Genomic DNA, 13,586 nt, shown 5'->3' with positions numbered 1-13,586 from the left:
CGATCTTGAGGCGCTTGGGACATTAGGGGGGTGGAGAGAGGAGAATGTGTGAAAATTGTGGACGCATAGGGGACCAGGACCCGTGGAAGCGTGATAGACACGCGAAAAGGCCGTCGTCCGCAAAAGGTGCTGCTTCACTGCATTTTTAATGGAAATGGAATAAAAGAAGATTTTATTACATCGGTGTGCCACCTCGCTTTCTTCATGTATGAATTGCAACCCGCTAAAAACTCCGTCATCTCCGTTGTTCTCCTCTCCTTAGAAAGAGTTTTAAACACCAACAAAAGAGAATGCAAATTCAAGAAAAAATCCAAATTTGGAAAATCAAACCCCCCATCTCTCTTGTCTACTCATGACTATTGATCTTCTAATCTTCTCCATTTTGGAAGACCAAAAAAACATTCAAAGTCTCCTTGTCATTCTTTTCAACCATAGCTTCCCAGGCGGAAAAATAACACTTGTGTACAATAGTAGTGGCAAAATAACGGCCTTAATAACCAGAACTTTACCTTTCAAGGAAAGGCCAAGCATTTTCCAAAAAGTCAGTTTCTTCTCAATCTTCTCTTCAACCACTTTAAAACTTTGCTTCCCTTTTAAATCTCTTTCAAAAGTTACCCCCAATACATTAAATTCATTTTTCTGAACCACACCCTCTACTCTAACCATTCTTTCCCTTCCAAAGTTACATAACTGACACTTCCCCCAATTTACCCTCATTCCGGCTATGGCACAAAAAATTTTCAAATGCAAATTGGTCCTATTCAAACCATCCTGGGAACTACACACTAAAACTACATCATCCATATACCCCAGCGATTTTACTTTACCTCCCCCACTGCCCGGAATAAAACAACCGTCAATACATTTATTTTTCTAAATACTTAACAACAAGGGTTCTATTATACACACAAACAAAACTGGAGACATTGGGCATCCCTGTCTAACCCCCGACCTACTCTTAAAGGACTGCCCCACATTACCATTAACTATCACTTGATTACTCACTTCCGCGTATAAACTCTCTATTACTTTTAGAAGTTTTACCGGCAAACCAAGTTTAGCTAAAACAGAAAAAAGAAACCTATGAGACACTTTATCAAATGCTTTTTCGAGATCAATAGATTCTAACAAAAGACTAAAATTATTATTATTAGCATAAAAGATCATATCTCTCAATAAAATTAAATTGTCAGATATTCTTCTGTCTGGTACTGCGCAACTCTGATGTTACCCAACCATATAATGTACAACTTGACTTAATCTATTTGCAACAATCTTACTAAAAATCTTTTAGTCACAGTTTAACAAAGTAATAGGACGCCAATTTTTAACTTCCCGCTTATCCCCTTTTTTATGAATTAAATTAACCACCCCCTCTTTCATTGAAGCAGACAAACCAAAAACAAAAACATACTGCATGACCTTACAAAATTGCTCACCTACTATTGACCAATATGCAGAATAAAATTCAATTCCACAGGGAACCCATCCTTCCCTGGGGTTTTCCCTTTGGCCATACTTTCCATCACTTGCCTAACTTCCTCTTCTTTCACCTCTGAGTCCAGAAATTCATATTCAGAAACCGGGACATTATTTTCAAGCACTTTACAATATTTCTTGATTTCTTCATCAGTAGCAGCATTATCTTTACTAAACAAAGCCTCATAAAATCGAGTTATTCCCTTTACCATATCTTCCCCATGCAACTCTCCTTCAGATGACAAAATTGAAGTAAAAACCGCTTTACTATTAAAACTCTTCTTGAAAAAATATCTTGAACACTGCTCATTTTCTTCTAAGTGCCTCACCTTGGACTGAAACACAATTTTCTTCCCCCTTTCCATCATCCCTTTCTTTATCCCTTCCTCAACCTTTTTCAACTCCTCTTCTACCCCAATACCCAAACCTCTGAATTTATTTAAAGTGTCAAGCCTCCTCACCAAAGCCGTCTCCTCTTCTCTCTTCTTTCTAGCTCTTTCGTGTCCCAATCTCTTGAAATAATTAGAAAAAGGAGAAGAAATGAGTATTGCGGCATAAAAAGCATGATTTTATTCAATAAAAATTACATAATGACATATACAAAAATCACATCACAGGGGGTATAAAGTGCACGGTGCCAGATATCAGGGGGTCACATGAATAATGGGGCAAACGGACTACATGGGTGTAAGTAGTTGTACACAAATGCTGACGGTGAGCATGGGATCATGTATCAAAAATAAATAACGGGAACCACTACTCAGTAATATATTGCTCAGTACCAATGGCAAATGATTAAATCAGAGTATATAAGTGGTCCCAATTAATGTCCAGCCCACCCCTCTATATCAAAGAAGCGTCACATGAGTAACTCACCCTAAACGGATATGCGCAAGACCCTCAAGTCACTGGGACCCCCCAAAAGAGGTGATGATGAAAGCAGTGCGCCCCGACGCGCGTTTTGCCGATCTTTATCAAGAGGCGCATGTCTTAGAGCGCCTAAAGGACCTCTATATATATGCCCCTGACCCATCATGTGACCATAAGGATCAGGGAAGCCCATTGGAGTCTGGTGGCGCGTGCTCCCGGAGCCCTGCCCCCCCGCCGCACGCATCCAGGCCGTCATGCCCCAGGCGCGTGCCCGGGAGCGCACCGGTTGACACGCCCCCTAGGGCATGCCAGGGACATTGAGATGGCCGGGCTTGGGCACGGAAGAGCAGGGGACCGCGGCGCAAGCGCACAACTCCAAAGTGGATATCTAAGGTAACGACAGCCGCATTCACAACGTTATAGGAGAGAGGAGAATCGAATACAAGAGGGGAGGCACACCAGTCCTGTTATGATAAGAAATTATTCAAGCGGCACAAGTTGCCTCTTCATCTATGCGTCTATGTAGATGTACAACAGTAGGGACACAGGCATGTCATCCCCATAATCAGTGGGTGAAAACCACAAAAAACCCCAACCACAAGAACCGCCATAAAAAGGGGCACAGAAGAAATACCCGCACAGTGACCACAGGGGAAGGAGCCCACCGTGGGACCGCGTGACCCAAAGGGATTGGATGGGGGAGGGACATAGTGGCTGGAGACAAGGAGATCCCCCAGATTCTTAGCACGTCTGGCCATCATCAGTGGGTAATCACCCACAGCATCCCTTAGGGAGGGCTCCGTGCTAAGAATATTCCAGTGTCGGGAGAGGACCCGCCTCATAGTCCCCCACTCATGATTGAATGTGGACGTCCTTTACATCATCTGATGGTTCCCGCTCTTTTAAAATCTCTAAATTTATCTCATGTAGTACAACCCATGAGGTGTATTACGCCACATGTGGCTGTCAGAAGATATACTTTGGATTAACCACCAGAGAAATGAGAATTAGAGTGCAGGAACATGAGCAGCCAAATCAGTGACGGACCCCCGGGAGCTCAAAACATTACCACGCCATTTCAAAGCAGTCCATAACTGTGACCCACGCACCTTGCGAGTGCGCGGTATAGACGTGATACAATTGGGCTCCCGGGGTGGCAATGCCAAACAATGTCTGGCGCAAAAAGAGGCCAGATGGATTACCATTTTGGATACTTTGGCTCCGCGTGGCCTAAATGAAAGTTTGGGGTTTTCCTCATTCCTATAATTATAGTTCTTCGCTTCTGATGCTTTCCCGCTGCTCCCTCTCTGGATTTATATCTGGTTATGATGATGTTTTAGTTTGTTGTTTTTATTTTCTTTGTTTTTAATATTTTCATATGTTCTTCTCTCAATCCGTACATATAGTGTCACCATACCTACAAGCTCTGAGTGCCTTACCTTGGCCCATATATGGAACCTGGGACACGACGCATCCAAACTAGAGAAGGATAAGGAGATGCTCCAATTTCTTTTCCCCTTTCCCCCTCTCCTTCTCCCCCCTCTCCCCCTTTTTTGTAATAGATTTGATATCTATGTGAAACTGTTGCATATATTGTATAGTCCCACCACACTTGTTTGCTCTACATGGGTATTTCTTCTGTGCCCCTTTTTATGGGGGTCTATATGGGGGTTCTTGTGGTTGTTTTTTTTTGTGGTTTTCACCCACTGGTTATGGGGATGACATGCCTGTGTCCCTACTGTTGTACATCTACATAGACGCATAGATGAAGAGGTAACTTGTGCCGCTTGAATAATTTCTTATCATAACAGGACTGGTGTGCCTCCCCTCTTGTATTCGATTCTCCTCTCTCCTATAACGCTGCGAATGCGGCTGTCGTTACCTTAGATATCCACTTTGGAGTTGTGCGCTTGCACCGCGGTCCCCTGCTCTCCCGTGCCCATGCCCAGCCGTCTCAATGTCCCCGGCGCGCCCCTGGGGGCGTGTCAACCAGCGCGCTCCTGGGCTCGCGCCTGGGGCATGACGGCCTGGATGCGTGCGGCGGGGGGGCGGGGCTCCGGGAGGGAGCACGCGCCACCAGACTCCAATGGGCTTCCCTGATCCTTGTGGTCACATGATGGGTCAGGGGCATATATATAGAGGTCCTTTAGGCGCTCTAAGACATGCGCCTCTTGATAAAGATCGGCGAAATGCGCGTCGGGGCGCGCTGCTTTCATCATCACCTCTTTTGGGGGGTCCCAGTGACTTGAGGGTCTTGCGCATATCCGTTTAGGGTGAGTTACTCATTTGACACTTCTTTGATATAGAGGGGTGGGCTGGGCATTAATTAGGACCACTTATATACTCTGATTTAATCATTTGCCATTGGTACTGAGCAGTATATTACTGAGTAGTGGTTCCCGTTATTTATTTTTTGATACATGATCCCATGTTCACCGTCAGCATTTGTGTACAACTACTTACACCCATGTAGTCCGTTTGCCCCATTATTCATGTGACCCCTTGATATCTGGCACCGTGCACTTTATACCCCCTGTGATGTGATTTTTGTGTATGTCATTATGTAATCTTTATTGAATAAAATCATGCTTTTTATGCTGCAATATTCATTTCTTCTCCTTTTTCTAAATATTTATCACATGAGTAGGCAACAATCGGCCCAGGGTCTGGCATTCTTGACCAGATACCGTGGTCCGTCCACCTTTATAAGGTGGGCCACTGTTTGTTCTCTTGAAATAAGTAGCAAATTTCCCTTTAGCCCAATCCTACCATGACAAAATATTACTAAAATCTTTCTGCTTGACAAGACAATGATTAAAAAGACTCTTAAAACCCTCACCCACCTCTTCTTCTTGTAATTTGTCAGTGTTAAGCTTCCACAGACCTCTGCCAAAAGAAACCGAATCCATTACACTAAACTCCGCCCTCACCATCTTGTGATCAGAAAAGGTATTTGCCATATGACTACACTTAATAATCTTTAACCCTTCAGACGCCAAAATAAAATCTATTCTAGATTTACACACCCCGCTCTCTGCTATATATGTATATTTTTCATCAACCTTAACCAAAGTACCTGCATCCTGTATTGGATCATGTAATAACTTAGAGGAAATATCCAGTCGGACCTCCGAGGAACTCTCCCTATCCAACACCGATCTTATATAATTAAAATCGCCCGCAATCACTGTAAAAACCCGACCTGGCATAAAAAATTTCAAAGTTTCAAAAAAGGATACCCGTGCCTGTTTCTCAGCTGGAGCATGTGACTCGCCCCCTGGGCCGTGGGGCACGCGGAACCGGGCGATAGGGAGACGTTGGGGGTAGTAGTGGTGGCGGCCCGGTCCCGCGGCTCAGGGTGGTCAGGCCAATGGTAGTCTGCTACGTGCTTTAGATAATGTCCGACTACGCCACCCGTGGATTGCGGTTATTAGGAACCGCCGCTGCAAGGCAGTCCGCTGGGGCTGATGATGGGTGCAGCTGAGGTGATGTGACTCCCCACGGGAAGAGTGCAGCCCCAGGGCAGTGTAGTGGATGCTGGGAGTGATGGTAGTGAGAGTCCCAGTGCCGGTAGTGCCGGAGGAGCGAAAAAGCACACAGACAACGTACTGCAGTCCAGCGTCTTTACTCACGGTTAATATCCAAGTCACTTCAGCTGGCAATGACTGCCCGAGCCGTGCTGCGTCCACCAGGTGTGGGGCTCGGTCAACTCCCAGGCAGTTCAGGAGCATGGCACAGGACCCCCTTTAATCCCTTCTCTGGCCTGCCTCACCAGTGACCCACTTTTGTCCAGCTGCCGCGGACCTGTGCGGTTAAACGTGGGCCCCGTCCTCCGCTGTCCTATATGGTGCCTTCCTAGCAGGTTTGATGAGGTGTCGCACCAATATATGATCACGACGACCGGTCTTTGGCTGAGGGTTGTTTCTCCTCCACCAACTTGGGATCCGGTACCCTTAATCTGCCTGACCCTGCACCCTGGATTCTCGTGGGTTCTTAGGGTCCCTTCCACCTTCTTGTTCCTGAGCCCTTCTGTTTCTCTGTCTCTCCTTCTTTGCAGTTCCTTTCTGTTTCTGTTCCTTTCTCTTGGAGCTGAGATGAGCCAGAATCTCAGCTCCCCTTCACCTCCTCCTCGGCCTCTTCTCCAGGCCCACTTCTCCTTCTCCTCTCAGGCTCTGGCCTCTTCCCTAGGCCTGCCTCTGGAGCAGCACTCAGCCTGAGCTGCTGCTCCCTGTCAGCTCTCCTCTCCTCACAGACTGAACACTGATCTAAGATGGTGCCCACCTTTTATACCTCCCTCTAGCCATGAGCCCAGGTGACCAGCAACCAATGGGCTCCTACCTACGCTCAGGAACCGCCCCCTATCTGCCCCTACAGCACTGGGTGTTCCACCCCCCTCCCCACTCCAGGCAGGGACATAGTCGGTAGTGCCTGCACTTATGTCTAGTGGGAGCACCGTTGAGCTGTCCCTCGGAAATGGGGTGTGTGTGCTGTATGCAGCTAACTGAGCCCTGGTCCATACTCCATCCTTACCCGGGAGTGGAATATCACACCTCTGGCAGAGGTGCAATACCCCTGTAGCGGCCGAACCCTCGGGGCGCTACACATGTATATTAAAAATTCTTCCCCTCTCCCCCAAAAAATCAAACTCCACAATAATAAAACGACCCGGTACAAAAATCCTGAAATACTGAACATCAATATTACTATTTCTAAGCAAAAAACCCACCCCCTCATTCCTACTGCTTGAACTTGGGGACCAAAAGACTTACTGTGTTTCCATTCATCCTCTCTAGGGAATCCCTTTAAAGCACGCTCTTGTAAACATATTATATCAGCATTTGTTCTACTCAGTAAATCAAAAATGGCCGCCCTTCTATTTTCTGCCCCTATACTTCTAACATTCAAGGATGCTACAATCAAACTCATAATGAAAAAATAGATAACAAATCTCCATCTCTTATCCATCAGAATCATGTTTTCTTAACAAACTGACTTGTATCCTGAAATTTTTCCACAACCTGAGCTTTTAAATATACACGGACAGGCGAGCCAGGGGACCCTGTGTCCTCACTGCTCCCTGAAAACAAGATATTCTCTGCAGATAAAACACCATAAGGATTAGGGTGTTCAAACCTAGGTCTCTTGGCGACAGCCACCTCAGGCCCCTCCTCCAAACCCAACTCTAAAGAGGAACCCTGTCTCTGCTCGAAGTCAGATCATCATCCGACTCACCAGGCTCAAACCCTGGTGCACTAATCGGACTCAAGACACTGCCCTCCAGTTCACCCACCACATTACTCATTGCACCTAACAAAACCTCCATCCCAGAAACCGCTTCTGCCGAATGACTAATTCCCCCACTTAGGGCCCCACCCGCAGTCTCCTGCAGGGAGTCTTCAAACTCATCTTCCAGAGTAGTATCCCTGTGGTCTGACTCACTCTCCCCACTGTCGGAAGGGAGCCCCACTACTTCGGCATTCACTACCCCAGTTTGTACCAGTTGCTGGGTAACTCCCACTTCACCTGACTCAGCTGATGTTCTACCAACACCTGTTTTCCTCTGCCGCAGTTTCACCTCAGACTCCTCCACATTCAACTCCTTACCCCTCCCACCACCATTTTATATCACATGGGTATAAGAAAAAAGACTCTTCCCATCCTTAACAGGACAATTCCTAGCAAAATGTCCTGCCGGACCACACAAGTCACAAACCCTAACATGTGGACATGAGCCTGGCTTATGACCAGGGATTCCACAGTTCCTGCAAACAACAACCCTGTCACATTTAAGCCATGTGTGCCCATATTGACCACAGAGACGACAAAACTCCATCTGTACTTCAAAAAAGCAAAAACCCCTTTCTCCACCGATGGAAAAGGACGCTGGGGGGCATTTGAATCCACTACCTTCTTTCTTCTTGAAAATCACAAAATAACGTCTCTTCCCATTGGGTATTCCCCAAAAGTTTTTCATGTTCTCTCCCCCTTCAATATGTTCACAAAAGCGACTCAGATAAGCAGAAATTAAAGCGTCATTCACTCTGGGATTATACATGTGAACAATCAATTTCTTTTTAACTTGTTTAAACAAAGTCTCGACTTTTATCTTATCCAAAATAGGGTTATCAGTATCTTCAATCTTCTGAACCGCATTCATACAGGTCACTTCATTAAACAAGGTGAGATCATATATACCTTGACTTGGAAAATCCTGTAGGCAATCCACATCTTCAACTTTAAGAATCAAAATCCCAAAGATAACCTCCTCCACGATATTCTTCGTCCTTACTTCAGTCTTGAAAGCAGGCAAAACCTGAAATTGGATTGTATCCTTGGCTCCTTGACCCAACATCTTTATCGAATCTTCGCACCTTGGAAATCGCCGACTCGTTTACCCAGGGTCCCCACAAGGAGGACGCCCGGGAAGCCTACTAACAAAGACCCAAACTAATTCCCCCAACCAGACCTTAGACAAAAGGCCGAGAAGCGATTACCTAAATTGGTTTTGGCCTATGACTGCACCCTGGCCCCAAGAAGGCACCCATTGTAGAGATAGGGACAAAGACTCCCCTTAGGAAGACATGTTGTTCATCAAAAGACATCTTAAAACACACAACTATACCGCTTGTTGCAGATGCACCCCACACATTTTTAATCGGCATAAGTCCACCTATTTTCACACATCCCCCCCCCCCCCCCCTTAATGTCCCAAAGGCCTCAAGACCGAGGAATGGAGAAGAGAGGATAATTAATTAATGAACAAATGAGCAGCGGTCCCCCTGCTTCCCAGTCTATAGGCTCCCTACAGACTGAAGTTGGCTGCTGCAGCACCGCCAGATAAAAGCCAGGAGTCCATTATGACACATGCAATGTTTGTTCCATTCTTGAATTCTTGCATTATTTCATTGTCCCATTGTTAGGGGGCAATGGAACAATGGAATAATGCAAGAATGCAAAAATGGAAGAATGGAATAGCCATTACTCGTGTCATAATGGGCTCCTGGCTTTTATCTAGCTGTGTTCCAGCAGCCAGCTTCAGTCTGAAGAGAGCCTGCAGACTGAGAAGCAGGGGGACCGCTGCTCGTCTGTTCAATAATTAGCTACCCTCTCTAACCCCCCACTTCCCAATCTTGAGGCGCTTGGGACATTAGGGGGAAGGAGAGAAGAGAATGTGTGAAAATTTGTCTACGTATAGGGGACGTATCAGATGTTAAACTGATAAAAAAAGATGCTAGGCTCAATCTTAGCCAAAAGACCGAGAAGCGATTACCTGAATTGGTTTTGGCCTATGGCTGCACCCTGACCCCAAGAAGGCACCCATTGTAGGGATAGGGACAAAGACTCCCCTTAGGAAGACATGTTGTTCATCAATAGACACCTTAAAGCAAACAACTATACTGCTTGTTGCAGATGCACCCCACACATTTTTAATCTGCATAAGTCCACCTATTTTAACACATCCCCCCCCCCTTAATGTCCCACGTGCCTCATGACTAGGTGGTTGGGGGGGTAGAGAGGATAACTCATTAATGAACAAAAGAGCAGCGGTCCCCCTGCTTCCCAGTCTGTATTCTCCCTACAGACAGAAGCTGGCTGCTGCACAGCCGACAGATTGAAGCCAGAAGCCCATTATGACACGTGCAATGTCTGTACCATTCTTGCATTATTCCATTGTCCCATTGTTAGGGGGCAATGGAACAATAGGACAATGTAATAATGCAAGAATGCACGAATGGAAGAATGGAACAGGCTTTGCACGTGTCATAATGGGCTCCTGGCTTTTATCTAGCTGTGCTGCAGCAGCCAGCTTCAGTCTGTATGGAGCCTGCAGACTGGGAAGCAGGGAGACCGCTGCTCGTCTGTTCAGTCATTAGCTATCCTATGTAACCCCCCCTTACCAATCTTGCGGCACTTGGGACATTGGGGGGGAGGAGAGAATGTGTGAAAATTTGTGGACGTATAGGGGACATATCAGATGGGGATAGGGACAAAGACTCTCCTTAGGAAGACATGTTGTTAATCAATAGACACCTTAAAACACACAACTATACTGCTTGCTGCAGATGCACCCCACACCTTTTTAATCTGCATAAGTCCACCAATTTTAACACATTCTCCCCCCCTTAATGTCTCACGCGCCTCAAGACCGGGAAGGGAGGTAGAGAGGATAATTAATTAATGAACAAATGAGCAGCGGTCTCCCTGCTTCCCAGTCTTTAGGCCCCCTACAGACTGAAGATGGCTGTTGCAGCACCGCCAGATAAAAGCAAGGAGCCCATTATGACATGTGCAATGTCTGTTTCATTCTTGCATTCTTGCATTATTCCATTGTCCCATTGTTAGAGTACAATGGAAAAATGGGACAATGGAATAATGCAAGTCTGTAGGGAGCCTGCAGACTGCGAAGCAGGGGGCCACTGCTCGTCTGGTCAATAATTAGCTATCCTCTCTAACCCCCACTTCCCGATCTTGAGGCGCTTGGGACATTAGGGGTGAGGAGAGAGGAGAATGTGTGAAAATTTGTGGACGTATAGGGGACGTATAAGATGTTAAACTGATAAGAAAAGATGCTACACTTGACCTTAGTCAAAAGGCCGAGAAGCGATTACCTGAATTGGTTTTGGCCTACGGCTGCACCCTGACCCCAAGAAGGCACCCATTGTAGGGAAAGGGACAAAGACTCCCCTTAGGAAGACATGTTGTTCATCAATAGACACCTTAAAACACACAGCTATACTGCTTGTTGCAGATACACCCCACACATTTTTAATCTGCATAAGTCCACCTATTTTCACACATTCTCCCTCCCCCTTAATGTCTCATGCGCCTCAAGATTGGGGTGTGGTGGAGAGGATAACTAATTAATGAACAAACAAGCAGCAGTCCTCCTGCTTCCCAGTCTGTAGGCTCCCTACAGACTGAAGCTGGCTGCTGCAGCACGGCCAGATAAAGGCCAGCAGCCCATTATGACACGTGCAACGTCTGTTCCATTCTTGCATTATTCCATTATTCTATTGTCCCATTGTTATGGGACAATGGAAAAATGGGACAATAGAATAATGGAAGAATGGAACAGGCATTGCACGTGTCATAATGGGCTCCTGGCTTTTATCTAGCTGTGCTGCAGCAGCCAGCTTCAGTCTGTAGGGAAGCTCCAGACTTAGGATCGGGTGGACCGCTGCTCATGTGTTCAATAATTTTCTTGAATCAAATAAATTTTTATTGATCATATTTAGACATACAATAATTTCCAAGGCATTAATTTTTTAAAAGGTAAACAAGGAACAAGAACATTCCAACAATCCCCTCCTCCCCCCACCCCTTTCCGACAGCACCCCTTCCCATAACCAGTAGAGAGGAAAATAGAAAAAGCTTCAAACAATAAAGAAATTTCTATTAATCAGTTATGGTAGAAAACCAGTGGTGTATTATTTAAGTGTTAATTTGTACTGTATTCTATAAGTTTGGAATCAGTGCTCTCAAATTCCCTTGTATTGTATCCATGCTCCCATATCTTTTCAAATGTGCTCAGCTTCCCTCTTTTTTTGTATATTCCTTTTTCCATTTGTATAATAAATTCCATTTGTCTAAGGAATTATTCTTCAGAAGGGGGATCAGCTCCTATCCATTTTCTTGCTATAACTTTCCTAGCACAATAGAGTAATCTAGCAATGGCTATTTTTATATTTTTATCAGCTAGTAGTTCTTCTACATAGCCCAACAGACATGTAACAGGGTCTCCTGGGACCTCGCATCTATACGCGCCTTCAATCTCGGCAAGGACCACAGACCAGAATCTTAATTGTCTAGGGCATTCCCACATCATGTGATATATGCCCGCTTCCTCTCTTCCACATCTTGGGCATTCCGAGTTATCTTTCAACCCCATTTTATGCATAATTAATGGAGATCTATAGACTCTGTGGATTACATAAATATGTGACAGTCTAGCAGGTTCGCTCATCGAAAGCATAGGTATATATTCCAATATGTTTTCCCAAATATCATCCCCTATGATTCCTACTTCCTTTTCCCATTTATTTTTAGATTTTATTGGATACTCCAGCAGGAAAGTATGCATCAAGTCCTTATACGTGCCCGAGATTACTCCCCTGGTGGTCCCCTCTTGACAAATACATTCCATAACTAGATCAGTTTCCACTACCATAAGTTTCCTGATTTTTTTGGGTTTGGATTGCATGATTAATCTGTCTATAGTGATACCATTCTGAATTTGGCAACAAGAATTCTTTCTGTAGCTGTGAGAAGGATTTAGCATTTTCCCCTTCCATTATTTGATACATATAATTAATTCCTTTATCTAAACATTCTCTTATGATACCAATCTTTTGCATCTCTGGAAGATTATTATTATTCCATATAGGGGTAAATTTAGTCAATCCCTTTACTCCCCTCACTCTCTTTACCATGTTCCAGATTTTATGTATGAGGTCCATTGTAGGCATTTTTTCCCCCAACCTATTTATGTCTCCTCCCTCCAATCCCTTAAGTATTTGCCTTCCTCCAATGGAATGTTCCAAAATTCTTTTTGTAGATCCACCAGATCCTAAACATGACCATCCTCTAACATGTTGACTCTGCGCTGCCAAATAATAGATCTCCGGGTTTGGTAGTGCCAAACCACCCTCCTCTTTAGGTCGTTGGAGAGTTTCTAGCTTTATTCTTGCCTGCTTCTTCCCCCATACCAGAGCTCTGATTATTACATTTAAGGACTTAAATCTCTTTTTAGATATCCAAATAGGAGCGTTATGTAGGATGTATAGTAACTTGGGCATCAAAATCATTTTAAAATTATTTATTCTCCCTACCACCGTTAAATGTAGTTTATTCCATATATCTATTTTAGTTTTCAATTTTTGAAGTAGTGGCGATAAATTAATATTAAGATAATCTGTAACTGGTAAAGATATTTGTATTCCTAAGTACTTAAACTCTTTTTTACTCTGCAAGCTATCAACATCTTTCCCTTTATTTGTCAGCTCAGCATCTTGATCCACCTTAAATAAGACTGATTTGGACCAGTTAATCTTCAGCCCCGATATCATCCCAAATCTCTCAATTATCTGCATGGCATGGCTCAATGATTTATCTGAGTCACTCAGAAATAATAATAGATCATCTGCATATAGAGCAATTTTTTCCTCTAATATTCCGTATTTGAACCCTTGGATCTCATTTGTTTCCCTAATAATTGCAGCCAAAGGCTCAATTGCCAT

General features: G+C 44.7%; 2 pseudogenes; both read right to left on the bottom strand.

The window, feature by feature from the left end:
* Positions 1-9,504: 9,504 nt before the first annotated feature.
* On the bottom strand, positions 9,505-9,616 carry LOC141150983 (U2 spliceosomal RNA; annotated as a pseudogene).
* A 1,220-nt stretch (positions 9,617-10,836) lies between these two features.
* Positions 10,837-10,955, bottom strand: LOC141150990 (U2 spliceosomal RNA; annotated as a pseudogene).
* Positions 10,956-13,586: the final 2,631 nt, after the last annotated feature.

Source organism: Phyllobates terribilis, unplaced genomic scaffold, assembly GCF_046119375.1.
Source record: "Phyllobates terribilis strain yellow unplaced genomic scaffold, ASM4611937v1 Scaffold_5__5_contigs__length_657084704, whole genome shotgun sequence".
NCBI lineage: Eukaryota > Metazoa > Chordata > Amphibia > Anura > Dendrobatidae > Phyllobates > Phyllobates terribilis.
This window is presented reverse-complemented; position numbering and strand designations above follow the sequence as displayed.